This window comes from Fundulus heteroclitus, chromosome 4, assembly GCF_011125445.2.
Source record: "Fundulus heteroclitus isolate FHET01 chromosome 4, MU-UCD_Fhet_4.1, whole genome shotgun sequence".
NCBI classification, from domain to species: Eukaryota; Metazoa; Chordata; class Actinopteri; order Cyprinodontiformes; family Fundulidae; genus Fundulus; species Fundulus heteroclitus.
Window position 1 is genome coordinate 10,347,794 of NC_046364.1, and position 25,927 is coordinate 10,373,720.

Consider the following 25,927-nt stretch of genomic DNA (forward strand, 5'->3'; position numbering starts at 1 on the left):
TTTAAACTGTTTAACAACCAGACTTTTCTTTGAAAGGGAGAGAAATAATTGAGAGGAGGGCTCAGTTACTTTTTTTTATAAGGATTTAGCTTTTAATGAAAAAAATGAGATGCAATTGGGTAAATGGGGGAATAAACTGTCCATTCATCATCTTTATATTTTCCTATATTAGGCAGTGTTATTACAGCCATGGCACAAGACAGACATCTACATTCCCAAAGACACATTTTATAGCAAATACAGATCCTGAAACGTCTCGGTGGCACTTCTAAAGACTCCTCAAAACGGTGTTGCTTTCTTATTAGCTCATCTTCTAACATTTTAATGTGTTTTTTTTTTCTTTCCCAAGTTCATGTATATTTCCTCCCACAATATTACCAAGTATGAGTGAGAGTAATGACACTCATTTAGGGCTGAATTAAAATTCCAAACAATGAAAGCCTCAAAAACTTTCATACACCTCAAAACACATATCTTTTTTTCTTCCACACACATCTGTAATTATTTTTCATCACCTCAAGCAGTGCGCGGTAATATCCCAGTTCCCGGTTCTGACTTGCCTTTTTCTATGGCTGACACAATATAGAGCAACCTCCACCCTTCCTGCCCCCATGTCTCCTCAACTCTTCTGCACTTTCCCGAAAATGAGTTGGAAACTCGACGACAGTCACGAATGAAGTTCTTCCGTCACCCGTTGTGGGGTTTCGTATGAAGATTGATGTTGGACACAGCGCACTTCCGAAGTCAGAGGCTGCAATTACAATCCGGAGTGATTATCCTTGCCCATTAATAGCAGCAGATAGCATGTCACAATCAAGGATGTGCATAATTAATCAGCGGTTACTCTTTGCACCCTCCCTCCACCACTTTTCCTCTGGGCTATTTCCAATGTAAAACAGGGTTACGGACAATTCCCAGCAGTGCAAGCTAAACACACCGCCCAAAGCTTACAAGACGATGTGGGTGCCGCAATTGACAAAACATCACTAACTAGTAATGAACACAGTGAGGGCTGAGGCTAATTCCTGGTTCCTTCATTTATCATCCCTCCGCACTATCACAAGCGCACACCTTCACTTAGGTCAGTAAAGATTAGAAAGACACAGCACACTTCCCAAGAGCACATTATTTATGTTCTCTTTTCTGTTGATGTTAGCATACTTCTTACAATAAGAGCGGCCTGATATTATAGTAAGCATTTTTCTCAATTTCTTTTTGATGTCCAAAGAAGCCTTCGAGCAAGGTAGAAGAAAGGACAAAGATTCACACCAAAGCAGATTCCTCTTATAATTTTTATATATATTTTTTTTTTTACATCTTCACCTGCACTGGTTTTACACACTGTTTGTAGATCACTATCAAAGCTTTCCTCTCTCTTTATTTGACCTTCCTCCCCAGAAGTAAACCCCAGGTTGATTCCCCTCACAACAAAACAACACTGTCAAACCTAAAGCCCGCTGACTTTGAAACTTTCCTTCGCCGTACGCAAGACTTTCTGCTCACAGGTCCTCCAGAGAGCCGTGCCTTCTATCAATGCCAAGCCCAAACAGAGGAGCTTCGGCTCAGTCACTGTGATTTATATAAGTTATTATAGCCCATTACGGAACAAAAAAAAATCGAGACAAAAACCCCACTCCACAACAGCAGCCGGCGGAACAATAGGACCACAGTGGCGAGTGCTGCCGAACGGGCGGGTGAAGTCCAGCAACATGCCTGGGCCTCCACTCATCACACATTGTCTTTAATCTAATTCTACACATGGTTTCGTTTCAATTCGAATCAAAAGCTCTCATGTTAACAAACCATAACAGATCTCCCTTAATCCGCCCGGCAACAAAAGATGGATGGATGCAAGAGACACTCCGCCTCTTCGTCCCTGGAATCAAACCTAATTTGCATACAAAACACTAGCTGGAGGTAAGGGCATATATTAAAGCCATTATTTTGTGTTGTTCTCACTGCAAAAAGTTAGCATAATTGTGTTTAGCATTACGTAGGACGGAGGCGCACTATCCAAGAGCAACTTCAAATCCTTCCTGTTGCTGCTGGCCATCCACAGTCCTGCATTCTCTTGATAATGCTTTTAGTAGACAAATAGGGACTTTTCTCTCTCTCTTTCAACAACCAACAGAGACACCGTTGCTTCAAAAGCTGCAATATAAGTGTTCATGACCTTCCTCAGGCTGTGTCCTCCACAATATTACTATTGCAGCTAAACATAAAGTAACTGCTCAATGGAAATGTGACATATATTAATGACAGTAAAGAACAAGAAATGAAAAACAACACGTTTATAGCAGTAGAATAATGGCAAGAGATGAAGTTACGTTCCCATCTTTATTGTATAATATTATTCAGCCTAATATACTAAATTTAAAAAAGGATAATACTGCCAAACCTACAAAAGAATCCTGTCCCAAAGGGATCCAAAAAACTAGTCCACTTTTTTTTTTTATTAAAGCTGCAGGGTTATAATTCATTATTATCCAAAAAAGTACAAAACATGTCATCTGATCTAAAATGCAACGGGAAGAGTTTAGGGCTGTCATAAATTATTATTTTAATAATCGATTATTCAATCGATTATTTTGACAATAATTGAGTAATCAAAATAAAAAATTGACACATTCTGCAGAATTTTTACATAATTAGTAATGCCATTCTTTTTTGAATAACAAGGATAACTCTGCAGCAAAAAAGTTCTAGGATCCAAATGTTAAAAGGTCAGCCCACACTCTGCTCCACTAATCCTCAATACAGGAACACCGCAGGGTTGTGTCCTCAGCCCTGTTCTCTTCACCCTTTTCACCCAGGACTGTTCTGTTGTCCACCCTACAAACACAGCGGTGAAGCTTGCGGCCAACACCACTGTAGTTGGTCTCATCTTCAACAATGATGAGTACCACTACAGGGATGATGTCAGCAATCTGACAAAGTGGTGCTCCAGGAACAACCTGATCCTGAACACCAGCAAGACCAAGTAGACTACAGCGTGTACACAGCATTAGGTTCCTTGGTGTTCACATCTCTTCCGACCTCTCTTGGACTGTGAACACTTCCCACCTAGTGAAGAAGGCCCAACAACGGCGCTACTTCCTCAGGAAACTGAAAAGGACCACTTTCCACTGAACTGCTAAAGACCTTCTATAGAGCTACCATAGAGAGTGTTTTATGTCTAAGCATAACTGTATGGTATGGGAGCTGCACAGTTCAGGAGAGGAAGGACTTAGCACTGGTGGTGAGAACAGCACAGGGGATTGTGGGATGCTGTCTACAGGATATGAAATCAATTTATGCAGAACGAGTCCAAAGAAGGGCCAGACACATCTCCACTGATCCCACCCGCCCAGGCAATGCGCTGTTTGCCCCTCTTCAATCTGCCAAACGCTTCAGAAGCCTCAAAGCCAAAACAAATAAACTTAGAAACAGCTTCTTCCCAAGAGCTGTGAGGGCAATCACCCCCTGAAGGGAGACTGCAGTCCAACGATCTAAAATCACCCCACTGTTACTAGCCTGTCATATGTTTCAATCACCTTAATGAGTGCTTTTTCTTTTGTCCTCCGAAGAACCGGGTGTTTAACCTTTCCTGGAAGTTGCCTTCAGTCGAGCTATCACTGCAAATTATTTCAGACTCAATCTCTGCCGATAACATACTTGGCTCTGTTATTAGGTGTTTATGTTTGTCTCTTCATTGACTAAAACCTGTTAGCAAGGACCTCTTGACTGTCCTGTTACTGCTAGCTTTGTCATATCATAGATAGTAATACTTGCTCAGCACTTCTCCATTTAGCTATTTCTCTGCTAGATGAAGCCACTAATCGAGCTTTTGCTCCAATTAACTCTGTCTTTTTTGGTTACACAGGAAGTCCTCCTGTGTATTTGTGTTTTTCCTGTCCTCTTCCTTTCCTCTCAACACCGAGGTGGCTATGGCTAATGTTGGCTCATCTGGTTCTTTTGGAGGTTTCGTACAGGTTAAAAGGAACCCTTCCTTTCCAGTCTCACCACATGCTAAAATCATAATCAATCAATATAAAGAAGCTAGGCTTCATTATATTGATTATATTTTATAGCAACTGGCATAACATAATTCATTATAGTTAGATATGAATTTGACATGTTTATTCTTAATGTACCTAGAGATGACAAAAATAGTGGTGCAGGAGCAAGGAGTTAGTCCTGTAATGGGTTGCAGGTTCAGTCTGCTGTGACCGTCTTGGTTGTTGTGTCCTTGGGCAAGACATTTGGCCCGCAAAACATTTGGCCCGCTTTGTCCGCTGTTAGTTGTTTGAAGGCCCGGTGGCAGCGATTGCATGGTAGCCTCGCTTCTGTCTGCAGACTGACAGAGGCCACAGAGTGCCCAGGGTTGCTGTGGCTACAAATGTATGTTACCACTGTCAGCGTGTGAGTGGGTGAAGCACGGTAGTGTAAAGTGCTTTGGCGTCGTCGGACTTGACAAAGCGCTATACAAGTTACATTTGTTGTGAATGTATGTAAAATAAAAAAATATGTAGAATTTCTTTTGTTATTGGTTTTTTTATTATTTATCTTTTTTCTATTAGCTTCGCTGCTCTTTAAACCTCCTAGCTTAATATATTTTGATAGCATTTTGGTATCTATTGAGTACTGGAATAACATCTTCAGTAAAGAAGCACAATTAAGAAGTGTTTTGTGGAAATACTTTCCAATTATGTCTTGTTTTTCAAATGACCTAGATGTTCAAGAAATCCAGATGTGACCCCTGCGCTTGATATGACTTATCTACAGTATTCTATATTTTCAGCCAAAATTGCCATGTTGATAATAAAATACTGATTTGAGTCTGTCAGACAGTATTTTTTAGTAATTTTCACAAATTCAACTAAAATATATAGGAATAAATTGTGTCATTGTGACAGCCGGCAGGTTACAAAGTGTCTTAAAATCTAATTTCACCCTGGAGTTTTGCCAAATTGTGTGTTAGGTATGACTCAACACTGGTTCATCAACTAAGTTTAGTGCTTTTTCATGTTTGAATGATTACTAGGTCAGAGTTATGTGGCTTATAAAGGAAAAGAAACTAGAACATTCCACTGTAATTGATCTGTGGAACAAGCAAAATCCCACAGAACTATGACCAACCTGCATAAAGAAACTTAAAGTAGAATTGCTTAAAAAATTAGAAAGAAAATCTGACGAATGACTAAAGAGTTCTGGGAATTGCACTTGTGTGATTTAAACTGTGGAAGGACATATCCAACAGTCCAAGAAATAAAACATTTACTAATTTCCATCTTCAAGTTAGTATCTGAATGTTAATTTCTTTGTGCATATGTCTATAAATCATTACTGGGGAAGCTCAGTAAGTTAGAGTATCATGAAAAAAATCACATTTATTTTCATTCATTTGATTCAAAAAGTACAACACAGATTACACACAATGTATATTTGCACTATTTCAATAGTGCATTTCTGTTAAGTCAAATTCAAAAATACTTTATTTATCCCAAAGCGAAATTAAATGTTGATGTAACTCATTTTGTCAATGAGTTATTATAGATGGTGATCGCTGTGGGCAGGAAATGTTAACGTTGATGACTGACTTAATAAATAATAAAAAATAAAAACCTAAACTCTTTTTCTTGCCAAAATAGAATATTACAAATTATCCATAACAACAGGATTAGTTATACAGAAATGTACAGTGAAAACAATGTCCATGTAGTGGACAGCATGAATTCAGTAGTTTGTCGGGGCTCTTTTGGCATGAATGACTACATCAGCGCAACATGCCATGGAGACATTGAGCCTGCGGCACCAAGGAGGTTTTTAGAAGGCCCAAGTTGGGTCTGGTTCTTTTTTCTTTTCTCTCTCTTAACAACCTGGGCCTTGGTACTTTTGATATGGTTTTGCTTCTAAATCCTTTCAAGACTTTGGTTGTCCTTGTTGCTTTAAAGGTGAATAGCCACGTTGACATTTATACATCTGTAGCTCACTGTGGTTCCATACAAAGTTTTTATGAAAGATTATCACATCCTGCTGGCGTATCAGTTATTAATTTGGTGTTAAGCTTTGTTTTTGCTCAGTTTGTTGGTAAATAAAGCCTTTCGTGTTTATTTAGATTTTAACGGAAGTACATACTGCACATGCGCAGCAGGAGATAAAACAAGGAAGTGGCTAACGGCTTTTAGCATCCCAGGTGAAACAATAAGGAATGGTCCAAGATCTAGTGAAAAAAAAGGCAAAAAAAAAAAAATCATTCCAAGAGGCAAAAGACTGGAATATCTCTGGGAATACAGTATGAACGTTGGTGTTCACTGAAACGGACGTTAAACCTGCCGATTGCTCAGATGTGACCGCAGTTGATGAGGCTCTTAAAGTTGTTGTAGCTCTGTGTATTTAATTAATAACTGTTAGTCTTCGATCACACCGTGCTACCGCTTTAGTACAAGGCATTTCAGAGGATCAGGCTCATTCCGGCATTATTTAATTTTGTTTTAATAATTATTATTTATTTATATTTTTGTCTTATATAAAATTTCTCTGATGAACAAATAATAAAAACAACACAACACTCAGAATATCTCAGTCTGTTTTTGATGAAACAACATAACATATATATTTTACTTTTCTAAATCGGATTACTAAAACAAGTTCTTTAATGATTTTCTTATTGATTGACATGCACTTCTATGACTACTACTGCATCCAGAAACATTACAGATTAGTGTCCTCATACATAAAGCCTGCCAGCCTAATACACCGGGGTTATCACGCAACCTAAAATGTTGTAGCAGAAGCATATGTACTTCCGACTTGGCATTCGTAGCAACACTCAGAAGTTTCCCCAAGGTTCAAACATTAACAGCAAAGAAATACCGACGCTTATCCTCTTCATGTCAAAAATGAATGACAGTCCTTTCAAAGTATGTGTTCAACTATTTTTTCCCGGAAAAAAAAAAAAAAAAATCGATTGGAGAGACAGGACGTTACTCAACCACTCAACTCTTCCAATGACAGTGTGACAGCAGGCCCCAGGAACGTGTTCCGCTTCTAGATCACCAGTCAGGGAATTAGTCAGCGCTAATGTGACCACTTTGCAAGATCAAACGTTAGAAGGGTTAGTCACTGGCAGCAGGACTGTGTAATAAGCATCCAACGACATGTCGGAGCAGGAGGTCTGATTTGCAAAATTCTTCCTTAGTCAAACACTAACAGTAATGATGAAAACCTGACTTGTACATCTGTTCATGACAGCCACCTCAGGCAAAATGTGAAAGGGCTGAATCAAACATAATTCATTATGTCGATGCAATTTTTTCTTTATTCTTTTTTTTTTTTTTCCCCCCCCAACAAACTCACCACCTCCATCATGCACACACAGACAGACACAGGCAGGCAGGCAGGCAGCTCTCTCTTCAGGTGCTATGACGTTTATCTAGCTCTCACCATATATCTTTAGGAAATGCAGTGATTTTCCCAGCCTAACTTGCTGGGCCCTGTTCCTGTCCAGGGTGCCTGCAGGGAGTTTTAGAAGCACACCTGTGTCTCAAACAGGACTTGAGCGTTCCTGAGCTGCCCCTTTTTTTTTATTTTATTTTTTTTTTTCCAGCAGTGTCCTTGCCTCCTGGTGGCTTGAGAGCAGAAGCACAGAACATGAAAAAACATAAGCCTTAGCCATCTTCAAACACATACATAAAGGCCTTGGCGGATGCTTTTATCATGCTTGCACATTAGCCATGCTTCGTTCATACGTGCGACTGCGTTCCCTCAAAGGTGCGCTCGTATCATATGTGTGCAGCCCTGTCATCTGCATGGACGCGCGCGCGCACACGCACCCAAAAACACTTTCATATTAGCATGTTGTCATGGATGTGTGAGCGGCAGCTGGGTATAAATTGCAAACGGGTCTAGCGTAATGAGGACTGATGGCTTATGCCTGCTGTATATTCCAGGAGGGTGTCTTCTGACAGCTTTGGGAGCCGATAAAGTAATAACTAATAATGTGCAGATAGCAGTGCCACTGTGTGACAACTGTGCTGCGAGAGGCTGTGTGTGACTGAGGGAGTGAGTGAGTGGGGAGGGAGGGAGGGAGAGAAAGAAAGAAAGAGAAAAGCAAAGAGAGGGGATGGGGGAGATGAGAGAGAGGGAGGGGAGCCCTGCGCTGTGCTGTGGGGGCTTCCTTTCAAGTTTCAAACACAACCTCCGGTGATGGTTTCAAACCTAATTCACTACCTCCAATAAACACACAGGCAGAAAGAGAATACATAAACTGTTTAACAATCACTCACTTTGAAAAAAAGGGAAACAGAAAAGAGGGAAGGGGGAGTGGTGGCGTTAGGTATCCATCCGGCATTGCCTTTTTTATTTTTTTTTTTAAATCCGTCAAAACTATAAACAGAAATTGAAATAAGAAGGGCTCAGATAGGTGTGCAGGAGAAACACGAGGGACAGAGTAGGTTACCCCCACCCCCGCCTTCTCAAGGCTCAACATGGAGCCTCCTCCTCCATAAATCATAGTCTCCACTGCAAGAAGACTGACGAGTGTCAGGGTGACAGATGACACTGTGCATACTGCTCTCTGCCTCCTCTCCCTTCTTCCACCACAGCTTTGCAGGAGTCAAATCTACTGTCATATTGATAGGCGTTCTGGCTCGGTAATGCGGAGCAGGCGAGCACCACAACAAATACAATAGTAGTCTGTGTGTACACTGGAGAAAGAGTTGCACAGAGCCAAGGGGTCAGCTGAAGTTTAGTCTTGACTCGCCAAATGTTGACTACTTATTCTGCAGATTTCCTGCTCATTGTTAAAGTCTTTAAAAGGTTTCCTTTACTACAGAAAAACCAACCACCTGGCAGCCTACACCCCAAGGATGTCAGCTTTGATGGAGATTTAAAGGCAGGCCAGTCTTTATTCATGGTATACCACTGTAAAGAACTTTAAAGCAAAGGGTTTAAAGCCCGACGTCTTCCATGCCAACTAGTTCCACTAAAATAAGTTCAACTCCAAGAATATTTTTTTGCAAAGGCACCATGGTTTGATTCCATCCATGCAAGATGAGTGTGGTTCATTTAATGAAATTCAGACCAGTCGTCTTCAGCTGGGGTAGCCATACGCTTCCCCAGCACGTAGAGATGCAGTATATCTGCCTCTCTTGAACAAGCAGAAGTTATAGTTTCACAGTATTCAGGTGGTTAAATTGGAACCCCTTGTAAAGTTGTGTATAAAGTATTAAAACAAATTCAGGTTTTATTCCGGTCACTTATAGTCTTTGAAAATGTCAACATTTAATTTGAGTACATTTATGCAATAGGGAATGTTTTTTTTTTTAAACAAACCATTCACCTTGCTGTTGTGTGGATGACCTCTTATTGCTCATATAAGATCACTTAGAATTGTCCCAGAACATTTTCCAAGGTTGGAGAGCACAGAAAGAGGCATAATTCCCCATTCCTCTTCATAACAATCTCTCCAGACTGTCCAGAGTACTTTGATGCACTTTTTCTGTGATTTGTTGAAATGTTTTGGATCATTATCAGAGGGGGGTAATAACTAGTTACCTGTGCTCAGTTTCATATAGTGTTTTGGTAAAATGTAAATATATAAGTAGTTTTACTGCACCATACTTCACAATTCTCATTTAGTAATGCTGTTTTGAATTAATGCTACTCTTATTTGAGTTTTGGTTACTCCACCCACCGTTGTTACTTATAGTTGTTTTCACTAAAATAGAGATAACCTTTTTAATAAAGTTTTGCATGACTACTTTTTACTTCTACATAGGTAAAATATATGGAAGTAATGGTACTCTTACTTGATTAACAGATTTTCGCACTGTTGCTAAATCCATTTTTTTTGTGCTTGTTCTTTTCTTAAGTCTCTTGTAAATCCCTTGAGTCACAATTTTTTTTTTGGGCTCATTCTGAACGTGCAATTGCTTATTTGGGCTCTAAAATAAAATAACTAGCAATCTCTGGCAGGAGGACAGAGTAGTTTCTGGACTACACTAGCCTGTTTCTAATGTTACACCAAAATAAACTTCACTGTTATATTGAATTCATTTACCTGTGCAGCAGAAATCCTGCAACCTCTGCATCCATTTTGAATCCTCGCTCCTTCACGAATTACCATCCACTTCATAGCTACGCCAATAAAGATGCTCGTTTTCTCCCCGGTAATTACTTTTTATTGTCTTGGTTACTTTCTCTTTCCTCTCGCTGGACAAAGAGTATAGGTTGTCCTCCATTTCAACAGAAAACGGCAAATAGAATGAGCTACGGTCGCCTTTGCTATTTTTAGACAGATAGGGAAACATATAAGGATAACAAGTTTGTCACCTTTCGGCTACTGAAATCAGAAATGGCGACGTATTTATAATTCTAAGCTATGAGAACACTTTCACTTTTGATGTGATGTTATCAGACTTTACCAGAATCTGTATTTATAAAAGCAAATACTTGAAAATGCTAATTAAAAGCCAAATTAGTTATGTACTGTCCCTTTAAGCATTGCAACTATCTGTGCTATCTATTAATTCCTCCTTTCTTGTATTACATTATAGGTTTGCTATGCTTTGATTCATGATCTGTGTTTACGACCAAAGAGAAAACTCTCTACTAATACGAAGTGAAACTAAGCATTCTAGCACAATGCGTGTAATCCATCCAAACCATAAGGCCGAAGTTTGGCCCCCGTGTTCATCTATTTACTTTCAGACCAGTGCGGAACGGAGCAGCTGCACAGTCAACTTTGATCAAGTTCGGTTGTAAACGAAAAGAAAGTCGCGGCAGGAGGTCGAGGGAGGAGAAAGGGAATAAGAAAAGAAGGGGAAAGAGAGAGAATGCACTTTAGGAGTGCGGTTATGTTTCAAGAGGTAAACCACAGGTTGGGTCTGGTGTAGCGGGGCTGATCTGTGTTTTCCTTCTGTTTGATTGGGTCTCTCATTAGGAGCCAGGCCCTGAAACCGGAGCTCAGCCTAATGCCTTGCCGTGTTTAGAAAAGCGCAGAAACCATTTGGCTATAATAGCGCCCTTCTCAAAAACAAACCTCTGAAATGAAAGAAGGCAAGAGTTGCAAAAAACCAAAGGCGGATTTATTTTGAAAAGAGGGCAGGGGAGACATGACCATGAAAAATCATAAACTACGGCTGAAAAAAAAAAAAAAACTAGGCAGATTGCACATAAAAGCTGTTCATTGCTTAAAATCTCGTTGGTACTACACCCCATTTCTTCCATAGAGCTTTATCTATGATACCGTGTTTCACTTACTCACAGCCTCATCATAAGATCTGTCATAGGGTTACTTTATACACAACAGGCCTTCATTCCACACTGATGGTGTCACTAGATAAGCAGATCGCTATCTCTCACTTATCTGTAATTTACTGCTGCTCCTTTTCCTCTTCTTTCTTTCTGTCTTTCACACAAATTGTGTTTGTTTCGCCTGCGGCCGTTCAAACTGCTGTGAAAGACAAGAATACGTCTAAAAGCCTCTGACGCCGCCACAAGGTTTATTGCCTTCAGTAACAGTTACCAAGGTATCCTGCCATAAGGGTGAACACAGTAAAGACATATAGTCAAAAACACTGATGTCTTCTTGCCTTAACTTGTACAAATCACCATAATGAGCTTGAAGCCGCGCAGGCTCTGCTTTCATGTTAATCACCAAGGATGCTGATGGTGGACGTGCGTTTTCCCATGACTGAGGTGATGGCAAAGTCAAGGGTGAACTGAGTTTTAGGTCTGAGGTCAGGAGTGCCGGGTGCGGACCTGCCCTGAGTTCAGTCCTGCTTGCTAAGGGGGACTGGGCCTTTCAAAACGTGAAGGCCACCCTGCTCAGGGGAACAGCCTGGACCTCAGGCATCCCTTGTGACAGCTCCCATGTCACAGCCAGCCCTGTAGAACACTTGCAATGTACCCCGCGGGCCTGCTGAGAGACAAAAACGCATAAAGACACCTGTGTCTGGAGCTGTAATTTGTCTTATCTCATGTTCCAAGGTGTTTTATGGGAGCAAAAGGACAAGGTGTGAAACGGCGAGAAAACAAGTAAGCCCACATACGCCTTCTCAAAATTCTCCTTCCGTGTCTTTGCAAGCCGCACAGAGCTTATTATATACTCTCCTTTAGCACAAGTATAACGACGTCTGGCATGTTGTTCTTCCGCTGAAAGATAACCTACAGGAACGAGAAAACTTTACAGCTTTCCAGAAGGCGGCGTTTATCATTTACTGCACAGTTCGACTGACAGACACATCAACAGGGAAGGAACATAACCAAAAGTCCAAAAGTTTACTCAAAATACTTTTTCTATTGTTGCCTAAGTAAGTGATTTTGCACATCTGTGTGTATGTGTGTGTGTGTGTGTGTGTGTGTATATGGCTGCGGGTAAATGGTGATCCCTGCCTCCTGCTCTGTATTTTATGCTGGGGTATTAGTGAGGGTCCCTCCCAGAGGCAGTGACTACACAGGCTCTTCCAAGGAGGCGCTCATCAACGCCCCTGCTTTGAAAGGCAGCTTTAGCCAGTGCCATTCAAAGCAATCAGCCCAGTCAGGGTCTGCCCATCCAGCCCAAATCCCTTCATGGCTATCAGAAGAACTCTGAGCTGGGCCTGCTGGGGGCAAGGCAGGGACGGGAGGTGGGATTTGCTCAGAAGGGATTGTGAAAAAGGCCGTGACATACGCTTATTCATGCCCCAATAACCCCCCCCAACAAAATACATATATGCTGTTTATGAAATAAATAATTAAAAAAAAAAGATAGGGGAGAGAGACGATACCCTGCAATGGAAGTAATAGAGCTCGTCTTGAGTTTTGCACATATTTATGTGCACAACGAAAGTATGCAAACGAGCTTTCATACACAAACGCATGCAGGAAACGTCATTATCCGCCACGATAAAAAACTCAACCATCTAAATTATCATTTAATTGCCATAGGACATTGCTTCAATGTTGGGGAGTCAGTAAATAAGAGTCGATTAGCAACAGTGACGCTGGGAATCAATCAGTTCTTGGTGGACAGAAATAGCAGAAGGAGGTCATCCGAGTGGGCAAATTACTGTTATACCTTTAGCTACTGATAGGTAAACCTTTAAATGACTCTATATGCAAGGCTGCAGTAAATTGTGCATTACACTGTAAATGTGTAAGATACAAACATATATTCCTAGCAAACTATCATAAGTTCCGGAGAATTTGCTCGCTTTGACAGCTACAACACTTTCTATAAAACAGTTTCTGTTTAAGGGGACTTAAACTAAAGCTCAAGAAGTTATATATGTACAGTACAGAACAGTGGTTGTGAAACATTTTATAACAAGCTAGCCCTACCTCAGTAAACAACTACTCCAATGCTGAGCTGGGTTCTGTCGGAGGTTTTTTCCTGTTAAGGGAGAGACATCCGTTTCCACTGTTGCTAAGTGCTTGTTTGGAAAGAGGAATGGCTGCAAACAAAGTAAATCAACCAATGCAATTGGCTGGGCTTCATTAAATATCTACATGCCTTTTTACAAACTACAGTTGACTGCATTGCATTAGAATTACAATAACATTAGTATGTACACCATTTTATTTGAACCTATCCACAGGATTTGATTGTGTAGGTTTGCTCTAATTATTATCATGGTTTGGAGTGTGAGCACTCCCACTTGGGGACAAGCTCTGGGCAGAGCGTTGCAGTCACACCTGGATGGAATCATCTAATTCATCTCTAAGTATTTAGGAAGCTGCCTGACGACCACTCGTCACCTGATGGTGGTCAACCGTATGGAGCCAAAGCTCTTGGTCAAGAACCTGCTGGATAACTCCCCAATTCAACGTTCGTCTCCACAGCTCCTTCATCTGAGTCCTCTGGCGGCCCGCTCTCCCACTCACCAGCCCCTCAGCAACATCAATCCCTCTAGAAGGCTGGCGGTACCTCACCTACAAGCCAGACTGGAACCTCTCCCTCTGAGATACCGCCTCCCTACTGACACAGTGAGCTTAAAATCAATCTATTATCCAGACTTTGCCTTCAGCTAGAACGTTTTGAAACTAACTAACACTATTCTCCCTACAGAGAACGATGATCATTTCATCAATAATAAATGTTTCCCTGTATTGGTGGTTCTCTTACATATTGGTCCAAAATGATCTTCAATAAGGACAATTATATTTGCTAAATCTGCTAAACAAAGTTGTGGACTTTCAATTAACAATTTTCCAAATCCATGATTATTTTTAATTTATTATTGCTGTGATTTTTTCCCCCCCATTCAAGCCCAAGGATGCAGAAACTACAAGTGAATACGTCCAAATGTGCACAATTCATTACACCGTCCGCCAGCATACTACAAAAATGGCTGAACGGAGTGGAGTGGAAGGCTCTGAGACCTGCAGGGGGGTGTGAAGTCTCCTTTGTATTTAAGGAGATCGCAACAATAATGAGGAATTTAGACCAAATGATGGCAGTTTCACTTTATATAGACCACAGCTGTAGAATTTAAATGTGAAAAGGAACGTATTAAAAAGCATGATTACTTTAGAAAGATGAAAACTTCTTTTACCTATGCAAAGTTAATTTATTACAAAAACTGACGTTCGTGTGAATATATTTCAAGCATTTACTTCTCTTTTTTTGATGGCAATGATTAGGACAAAAAAAAGGTTTTTTTTTGTCCTAATTTTTTGCCCTTCATGCTTTATTTGTGGTACTCCTACAGAACAATTTATCACTAAGAATCCAACAGCAGCTCTGATAATAATATAGAAAGAGTTTTATTTCCCTATGTTCTTATAATGACAACCTAAATATCTAAACCAAGGGACCAAAACATATTAAAAATGTGTTTTATTTGAGAAAAATTGTCTTTTATTTGAGAATACAACTTTAAAGATCTATTTTTCCCTCTATTTCATGCATATAAAAAACTGAAATGCTCTCTATTAGTGTGTGTCTCTTTGGTGGGGGTGGTGGTAGTTATCTACACACAACAACCAAAAATCCCTCAGAAGTATGTCAAAGTGCCCTCATATCTTTGTGGTGTGGGCAGAGAAGGTACAGAGTTCTGGGGAGGGTCAGCCAATTCTTCAGGGTGTCTTGTTTTCTATCTCCATCTAAATCCGGTGGTTGCCTTTGGATTGCTGCTGCTGAAACACATTACAAAGTTCTCCTTTGGAAACGCGGAGCTCATCAAAGAAGGCACCGGGAAGTAGATGCAGTAAATATGAGCTGCTTATTTGAAGGCTGAGGTTTTTCTCCCATAAAGCAAATGCATTCACAGTTTTCAAGAACAGACGTTTGTCATAATTTGCAGCAAAACATAAAAATTGCAAGACAAACAACTGTTTTGGTCTTTAAACCATGGTTTTCAAATAACTACAAACCAAAGCTAAATGAAAAAAATTAATAAATACTATGCACTACAGCTGAGCTTGTTGCTAAGTAATATCAAACTCTGAGGTGTTTGAATATCATTTGGTAACTCATAATAATGAAATATAAATATGCATTAAGGCTATTAACACATCACATTGCAAAAGTATTCATACACCTTGAGCTGTATCACATGTCACATAATCACAAACTCTGGTGCATTTTAATGAGGTATTTTGCAGTAGACCAACACAAAGTATCCCATAGTTGGGAAGTGAGAGAAAAGTGAAATATAGTTTTCAAGGTCTTTTTTTTTTTTTTTGAGTATGTGTGGACTCCGTGCATACTCAAGGCGGACTATGTCCACGCAAATATGTGGGGGCTTTTATAGTGCTGTCTACATGTTCTGGTCATTCATTTTGACAATTTACTGCACATTTGTTTAAATCTTGCTTTTGTTGACTACTTTACCCTTTAAAAGCCTCCATCTACATCAAGGAACTGTGCTGGTGGGCCAATTCTGAATCATTTTTGAATAGCAGTCAAGGGCTACAATAAATCAATCCGTACTTTGGACACTGTAATCTAAACAATTCCACTGTAGCTCTGTTGTATGTCTATGGATTTTATTCTGCATGAAGGAAAAGCGCTACCTCAGTCTCAAGTGTTCTGCAGCTTCCAACAGTTTTTGGAAGGCTCTGTATTTAGCTTAATTCATATTGTTATAAACTTTGACTCCCTACCTCGTCCTACTGAGAAAAAGCATAATCACAGGAGGATTCTGCTTGCCCAATGTTTCATGATGTGTTTGGGGAGTCAGTTTTCCACGGCACATAGGGTTTTACATGTAGGCCAGAAACAGAAATCTGAAAAGAGCACCTTCCTCCACATGTTTGCTGTGTCCCATACACTGTTTGCTACAAACTACTGAGATTACTTCTTATGGTCTTCTTTTAGTAATGCAATAATACTGCCAGTTTTCCATGAAATAAAATGATTTCTGGTATTTATGGAAAACTGGACAACTCATCTGATCTGTGAATCTCTGCAGCTCCTTTTGGGTTTACCATATGACCCCTGGCAACTTCTCTGATAAATTCTCTTTTTGCCTGGCCAGTAAATTTATGCAGATTACCATGTCTATGTAGGTGTACCTTACTCGTTACATTTCTCTAAAATGAACTTAATTGTGCTCCATGGATAATCTTGCTTTAAAGCTCTCTCCATCTTTATCACTTAACTCTGTTGTTTGTTTATTGGTCTTTTGATGCCGTTTGGTCACTATTGTTCCCTAAAAAAAAATCTGAAGCCTTCACAGCAGAAACTGATGTTTCACTGAGATTACTTTACACAAAAGTGGAGCCTATTTGATTAGGTGGCTTCTGAATGCAGTTGGATTTAATAAATTATATTTGGTGGTACACAAGTGAAATGGGCTGAATTTCATAAAATCCTAATAAAATAAACTAAGGTTTGTGGTGGTAACATCAGAAAATATGAAAAATGTGTAGAGGTTTGAATAATTTTGCAATGCACTGTATGAATCCTGTTAACTCTACAACTGAATAAGTTCTCTAAACGTTTCTAATGATTAGCCTGACTGTCAGCTCCGAAGCCCAATCATTTTAGTCCAAACATGGGCTTTTTAATGCCTGAAAATGATAGGTTTCTCTTCAAACAGATTTTTTTTCTTTCTCCTGAAATATCTGTAAATGAGGATGAGAACTGATCAAACATAATGTTTGAAGAGAAACGGATCCTTTTTCAGCTGTTGTTTGGACTGAAATTATCAGGTCTTAAAAAGGTTAAGGGAGGAAAAACTGAGAAGGAAGTGCAGTCCAGTATCACGTACACTCTTGTTGATATGAATCATAATTCACAAACAGAGCAAGAAAAACAGAGGACATCTTGACCTGAAACAGGACAGGAGAATGCAAAGGAAGAGGAAGACGTTTAATGGTCAAAACTTTGATAGCAACTATCAGCAGAGGAGTCTTTGGACTAAAAAGGAAGAAAATAATCTCAAAGTAAGTTTCAGAGCACAGGCACTTTCAAGCCCAGGACAGTGAGGATATTAGGAAGGTAAAGAGGCCTATTGAGTGCCAAGTTATCTTGCCTTGGCATTTAATCAAAGGGATTAAGGACTGGGAAGTGAAACTCACAGGTTATCATCCAGGAAGAATACCAAGTAGTTATCAAAAACAGAAAAAAGTTCAAAGCAACTCAATTTTCCTATACTAGAAATGTTTTGGTCAGAGCCCCCGGGCTTGTCTCTGGGTAAAAAGAGTTCTGCTAGAAACGCCTGCGTGCTTGTGAGACTGAACATGTTGGCAGCTGCTCGTGTTTCAGTCCACGCAGCTAAACCCGGGTTCATTGGTCATAATCAGAACCGACCTCTGTCCTTAGACAACCTGATCCAACAAACAACTGTCAAATCCCCGTCTTGTCAACCCGAGACAGGATTTGTTACAATTACAGACATCAGAACAGCAGAGAGTGGGGGAAATATGTTTCTTGACTGTTTACTGTAGGACGGCATTATAGTAGCAGCTCAAAACAAAATGGGAAACTATTCTATTACAGCGCCAAGGACTGTGGCCAAGCTATACACACAAATATGCAATGCATAAGTGGTAAGTATGAAGATTCCCTTTGACGTTTATAATTAGACAAGCATAGGGTCTTTGCTTTGAAGTCTAATTTGAAGAGTTTGAAAGTGAAGGCATGTGACAAATCCCATGACTCCTCAAAACGTCGTAGTGGTTTTTCTGCAAAACGCCGTAGCCTTTTCCAGCAGCCGTGCAAAACCCCAACAAGAACGAGGATGGCATGCTCCGCAAAATGCTTAGTGGCTTTGGTGGTTAGGGGCTCAATTAGGACTGGGGCCTCTCATGCTGATGACACGTGCCGTCACGCTAGTGTAAGTAGTCTAAAAGCAAAACAGATGAAAACAAATGGAAAAGAAGTAATTAGCTCTGATTGTTTAAAAGAACTCCGCTCCCCCAAAAAACGCTGGGACTGCTCATGAATGCATGTTAAAGCTCAACTTTCTGCACATCATTTTCTCTTATTCATGTCCTTATTGTGTCATGCCAGTGAATCCAGTCTCTAAACTCTTGCACCACTTAGGCAAACATCTATAAACATACATCCAGTGTCTTTTTAAAAGTATTGCCAAGACTTAAGTGCAACTGCTTAGCTCAACTGTTACTTAACATAAAATATTTTTTAGACATTTTAGCTCATGCGGACCTTGTTAGGATGAAATCAGCCTGGACGCACATTCGCCGTGCTCATTACCGAAAGCCTCTGACCTGCCAGAATACTGGTATGGCTTCGATAGACAACCCCATCTGTCTGAGGTTAGGACTATTGGAAACAGATGGACCTTCAATTGTATTTTTGTTCAAATTGCAAAATAGCTACTTGGAAAAGAAGCTAAAATAACATACAAACAAGAGCAACTATGATAACAACTGCGTCTGGAATGAAATGAGTACAGTAAGAGATCAAAAACATAAGGCGTACAAATTCAACTGCCCTTTGAAAAAGGGATCACCCCACCCACCCCCACATTATAGGCCCAGTATTGATTTACTCTGCAATTTTGTGTTCCTCTCTCCCCACGCAAGCTTCACAGTTTCTCTTGAGCAGGATGCCCGGGCAAATAGCACTCACCAGATTTTTTTCCAAAGCATGAAAGATTGATACTTTGCTTCTTTTCCGACAAAAGGAAAATGGAGGAAATGGTGAAGAGGGTATTTGGACAGAGACGCACAGAAACCAATAATAAACTATAATGGATAACTGCAACACAGAGGCCAATTCTACTTGGAAAATTGGACTAAAAAAAAAACAAAAAAAACGATATATCGGATTCTTTGAATACCATAGTGACCCAGTGAGGGCTACGGTGATTTTTTGTAAGAATTTTTCAAACAGTTCTGCTCAGTGACTGCTTTTCTACTTGATTTAAAGTAGCAAAACAAAGGCATCGCTTCTGTTTTTTTTCTAACCACTGGCAACAGAGCAGAATATCTGCACAATCCCCCCCCCCCCCCCCCCCCCCCCCCCTGAAAAACCCTGCAATTTTCAGCCACAAAATGGAAAGAACAGATAAACGGCCCCTTTTTTTTTTTTAGATATTTGAGTCCAAATCACATCAAGGTATAAACAGCGAGCCCAGAGCACATCTCCCATTCTTTTTCAAAGTAAGTCCTGCTGTTCCATTTCAAATACCTTGGGGTTATGGGTCATAATGCACTTTCCAGCTTCTGAACACGTTTATTCAGGCATCCTACTGTAAATAGGGGGTAGATTCAACATCAAATGTCTCTCTTCCCCCACTCTGGCCCTTTTCGTCTGTTCTCAGTGGAAGTGTGCTTTTGGGTAACAAAGTAATAGTCTTCTTTTCCTCCCAGACTCAGAACACCAAGTGGCAATATAATTGAGGCACGTGTTGAATATATTGCAGCTTTCTTTGGTGTCACAATGCATTAAGGAAGGCCGTAGATAGGTATAAAATCAATCAGGTTGGCAAAATGACCAAGACCTAAAGATAACATAAACTCAATATATGTCAGGAAATTAAATTAGTGATGGCTGATTTTATGACTCAAAGCTCCCAAGCCATTAAAGGGGTAATAAATGTGTTATAAAGCTCTTACAAGCCCCTTAGGCCATCGGGGCTGAGCTGCAGAGCTGTTTACGAGATTGTTTATTACAGACTCAGCTTATCTTCATTTACCACAAAATAGTTGGATAAAACAAACTCTATGAATAGCTGCTTCACTGGTCAAGCATCAGGCTACATCAGATATATTCCTCTATATCACGAAGCAAATACAAGCATCAACTGGCAAGGTGAGTGTAGTAGAAGAGAGGAAGAGAGTGGAGAGGAGAGTGGTAAATAAAATAAAAAAGAGAGGGCAGGGTAACAAGCAGGTGGCTTCATATTGCCTCTATCCACCACATATGACTGGTCCACTGCAGAGCTGACAGCCAGGGACACAATGTGTTGACCTGAAGGCCCGTTACAGACTTGCAAGGGGATAAATATAGCGCTGCAGGACAGCATAGGTGTCTTAAATGACATATCTAATGATGCTCGTCCTCGGCAGTCTATTTTCACAGAGCAGAAAGTGCTTATGATAACACAGCTGTGGTGGAATGGGAAAACCACGGCTCTGGTAAGTAAACACTGATATCAGCCGAACTGTGTCAATTACTGTAGCTTTTGTGCACTCTCGACCAACGCCTCATTTGGGTTTGCGGCGAATCCGGCGGATTCTTATTAAACCTTTGCGTTTGAGCGTGTTAAATTTGCATATGAGAAAACAGTTTTGAAAAAGGCTTGTTCATAATGCATAAGAGCCTTTTAGGCTGTGTTTACTGCAACACTCTATTCCTCCCGCTGACAATCCGTGCCCAGGTTTGCATCATTTTGTGAGACATGCCAGTTTGTGAATTATTCAGCCGCGTCGTCTTTGCCACAGCACCGCATTTAGCAAACACAAGCGAGCGTCTGCATAGGAAAAGACAGAGGGGTCTACAAGGATACTACAGCCACACCTCAGTCAGTCCCTTCGGAGAGGTGGGAATCCTATTACGGAGCCGTCAGAACCTGTCAGGCGCCTGTAAGAGGGGAATACCATGTACACCCCCGGTCCATTTACAGGCTGCATGCTCCGTGTACTTTTAAGGGGCCCTGAGCCTCGAGTGTCATAAGCAGAAGAAAACACAGTTCAATTTCCCCTCACATGAGCATTAAACATGCACCTTGACTGCATCAAGCCCGATGCATTATTCATCGCCAGTGATGCGTGTTTTAAATGTTCCTGAAATATACATAGTTGTGTATGCAAATTTGGTAGTGCTCCTGCCCTGCTGTACTTGCTAAACAGACAACAAGAGAGCAGCATGGCATGCAGACAGCACCTTCTGGCCACAGACAGTTTGCAGTTGCAAAGAGTACATGCCGGGCGTTGCTAGCGGCACATGCTATTGTTGCTCCTGATGACAGGGAAGTTGTAACCACTCTTGCTTTATGCAACGAAGGTCCTCTTGTGGGAAAGTAAAGCGAGTTCCTTTTGAGATGTGGGCTTGTTGCATTTAGGCATCTATATCAAGACATACCAAAGCTTTTAAAGGTACAGTTTTGAAACTGCTTAAATATTGTGGAAACTGAAGACCGGCACCCATCTACAGTAACAAAATGTCTGGAGTAGTGTGGAGATCCAAGCTTTAAAGCTTGGAAGCTTGGATCTCCACACTACTCCAGACATTTAGAACTAAGAAAGCTTCCTGGATGGGAAGCGAAACGTCTTCAGCTTCAGAATAGAAGTCCAGTTGTTTAATTTTTATTTTATTTTTTAACCTTTTTTGGATTGATCATGACCTGGATGACTGAGAATCTTCACTAACTGGTTGTCCAGCCGTCTTAAATAAAAGCAATTAAACCTTTTTAATCAATGCCTGGTTGCGCCAAATGAAAACAAAAGCAGAAGTCAAAACAGTAAGAAATGACAGGTGTATGCAGATGATTTTCTGGTATATCTACTGGCCTTAAAAAGAACTGCAGCGTAGAGGACCAATGTGTGTGTGTGTGTGTGTGTGTGTGTGTGTGTGTGTGTCAGATCGCTGTTGTCAGATTTTATAAATGAGGGAGGAAACATCTTCATCCCACAGTTGAACACCCCCCTCCGCTCTCATTTCAACTATTCTCAAACAGTGTGTGTGTGTGTGTGTGTGTGTGTGTGTGTTTGCGCACATGTTCATAGTTTGGGCAAGACTCAGTCTGAATCCCAGCAGTATATCCTTAACAGGGCCTTCCCGCAGGGCTGCCAGGCTGTCCAGATCCCCACCCACCCACCTCTATCCCTGACGGGACAACAGCCCAGCTGACACCCCAGTGGCTTTGCCAAAAAAAAAAAAAAAAAAAAACTACGCCTTCGACCCCAATCTGCTTTCCTGCTCCTGGTGGAGGGAAGGTGGGGAGAAGAACAGAGCAAACACAATTAAGCATGCAAAGGAAAAAGAGGGCGCCGCACATCAGATGTGCCATTGAAAAAGCAAGAATTACAGGTAAATTTCCTGAAACATTATTTTAAGTTATGAAATGAGAACTGACCATTTTTCAGACTAAATTGTCTTGGAGACATTCATGGCATGGAGACTGGTTAAGCACACAAACAAGAACTAGAAGAGTGTAGTTGTGTTTAAGGTTCAAATAGGCAAAGAAAACAAAGAGTTTAGAAACGCTGCTGACTACAAACCAGTAACTTTTAGCTCCATGTAGGGAATATTATAAAAAAGGTAGTATTCCAAAGTAAATGTTAGATATATTTTTTATGTAAAGCAAAATTGAATTTGCCTTCTGAATTCTTCTTACCATTACGAACGTGTACAGTCGCCTCGGTCACTAACTCTACTCATAGCGTAACAAGCACAACTAGACGAACGTTAGGGTGCACATTTTTTGGTTTGTCCCATCACTTACGTACAGTAAATCTGGCCCTCTCGACACAAAGGTGCAGCTGCCAAGGCTGCGGTGTCACTGCTGTTCGGTGGTGTCAAAAAGTGTGTTAACAGGATGTGTAATGTGGTGTGCTGGTGCTGTGCCGCAGCCAGGACTGGGTGGCAGCAGCACGGTAGGCTACAGTAGGCTGCTTATCATGAAGCAGTTATGTAGCTGCTCTGCTGGGCCAGTCTAATTACAGGAGAACAGCGTGCACCAGTCTGGGCCTCCAAATGGCACCATATGTTTTCCCAGACTAACCGGCTGAATAAATGCCATTTAACCATCCAGGATGCGCCGCACTCTGTGTCCGGGAATCAGTCACTCACACTCCCGTAAAACCATTCACCCTACCAAAAAAAAGAAAAAAAAAAGCCCTGCTACCCAACTACCGCCCTGTTTATCCCAGTACGTACACTCACACAGCTTCCTGTCTAGTTTAACTATTTACAAACCCCATTATGAGTCTAGGGAATGATACTGATTTTGGCGACTATACTTTAACTATATCAGCTGAACAAAAGAGCCTCCGGTTAATAGAAAACAGTGTTTAAATAAAACAAAAACAGCTACATTTGACAAGCCACCACCTACCAGACCAGCAAAATAATCAACTGATATTAGTAAGTATTTCTGATTCTGGATACAAAATATTCATATCCCTCAAACTTTTTTTCACATTTTGTCCCATCTTAACCACAAATGTCCAAGTGTTATATTGGACTTTTTTGTGACTCACCAACGCAAAGTAGTGCTTGCAGGTGAAGTGGAAGGTCTTTAATTTATCTTACCATTAAAAATCTGAAAAGTGTGGCATGCTTTTGTAGTCAGCAATCCTTACTCTTATACCATCTAATGACAACAATAGAAGTCTCCTTATTAATGCGAACAGTTGAGCAGATATCTGCAGTTTTGGTGGGAGAATAGGGTGACAAGACAACTATAAGTTATGCACTAAAAACCTTTCAATGGGAGAGTGGAGAAAAAAAAGCAAATGTTGAGTGAAATTCAAAGAAGTCCTGTTTGGGGTTTGCCAGAGGCCATGTAGCGGACACAGAAAACATGGGGAAGAAGGTGACCAATAATAAACTGTTTTGCCAAATAGCAAAACACTATTTGAAACAAGGTAATGGCAGCATCATGCTTTTCTTCAGCAGTGACAGGAAAGCTGGTCAGAACTGATGGGAAGATGGATGGAGCTGAATACATTGCAATCTTCCAAGAAAACCCACACATGATTTAAGACATGAGGACAACAGCCCTCAACATCAAATGTGCAAAGCTGGGAGGGAAATGCTCCACAAAACCTGCAGCAATAATTGCAGCAAAAGGTGGTTCTACAAAAATATCAACGCAGATGGCTTGATTCAAACGTACGGCGAGCAATTTAAAGTTTGATTTGTAAGAACTACTCAATTTGTCCTTGTCTGTCAAAGAAAATCCCCAAGAAAATACATTGACATTTGTTGATGTGATATATGAAAAACCTAGCCAAAAATGAAGAGCCTAATAATTTATTTATTTTATTTTTTTCTGTAGGTTTTTTATTCTTCTGTGAGGCTGACACAGTGCGTCTGATTTGCATGATGTGGGTTACCTCTGTCTAAATAACGCTCATCGGTGTCGGCATTAGGCCAGCATCCCTCGCTTATCAGTAGTGGCCAAGACTATTATTAAATCCTGTGCCTTTAGACACACTTTTCTATGTGTCATATGCCTTCCTGGTTGCACTTAACTCAATTGGAGGATTGCTAATCAGCCATCAATGTAAATCTGTTTGCACAAAGCAAGAAAATCTAAAAAAAAATATGCAACTTTCAGTCTAATTTTGGCTCCAATTTCCTTTTTCTTTATCGTCTGACGACCCTAACATGAATTTCTAAATCACTGACTATGATACAACAATAAAACAATATTAACAAAGGTCTGATTAAAGCTATCGGAACCATTTTTCGTCTGGATTTTCAAGCATTTCTCCAACGTTACAGAATGACAGAATGCAATCGCAGCATTTCCCGATAACAGGAGCATAATGCGTCGCGGCTTGCAAAAAGCTGACAACATTTGTATCGTAACCTCTTTTTCTGCAAAAGCTCCCCCATATCGCCATGAGATAGACCTATCACACATCATCAGTTTGTTAATGAGAACAGCCTAGACAGAGGCGCTTACAGATGCCTATCGAGGGCAGAAAACAAAAAGAGAATGTAAGTAAATACGGACTGTAATTAGTATGACAAGGTTGAAAGAAGAGATAACACACGGCGGCAGCCCAAAGGCCCGCACTTTCGCACGTGCGCGTCTTCGCGTGAGCCTCCGCGCGCACAGGACGCACACACAGGCCCCCCCCCGACTGTAGCGGTGCACACAGCCTTGGAAGGAATCAAATGTTTTAATCAGCTTGCTACAGCGCATAATGAGGATCCTCTAAGCCCCAGCTATCAGCTGCCATCGGCCACTTAGTTGTGCCTTCAAAGAGCTGATATTTCACTTCTTCAACAACAAGCTTAACACAGTAGCTATCAAGAGCGAACACAGTCACAAAAAAAAAGAAAAGGAAAAATAGAGGAAAAAGTGAGTGGAGCTTCAGTAAGTGATGTACACTCAACGGTGAAGAGGCAGTTACGTTAAGGTGGACGAGACGTAGCAGCGTCTTGGGAAAATGCGCTCCAGCCATGTGGCTTACAGCATGCGGATGCTAAAACGTAGCTGTCGGGGCTCCTTTTGGAGACGAAAGTGTATCACATGCCACGTCACACTCCATAAATCTGACAGTACAGGTAAAGACCCATACTGTATCAGATTTACCCCTCCGCTTCACCGCGCACACACCCACACCCACACCCACGGTTCTGATGAGGCACATTGTGCACCTGGACTAGCCACAGCTGCCTCATAACGCGAGGCGTTCACATGAATCCGTCAAGTCAGGTACAGACAGACCTGTTTCCGTAGAACTGCAAGCACAACCGAAATGTTACTCAACTTATCAGCTATGCATGCGTGAGCATGTGTGTGTGGGTGGGCAAATGCATGCATGTGTGTGTGTGTGTGTTGGGAAGTGTATGTGAGGGTATACACAG

At 40.9% G+C, this 25,927-nt stretch overlaps 1 protein-coding gene across 1 annotated transcript in view; it reads right to left on the bottom strand.

The window, feature by feature from the left end:
* fto (FTO alpha-ketoglutarate dependent dioxygenase) overlaps positions 1-25,927 on the bottom strand; it is a 172,364-nt gene that overhangs the window by 44,845 nt on the left and 101,592 nt on the right. The gene's annotated exons all lie outside the window — the stretch shown is intronic.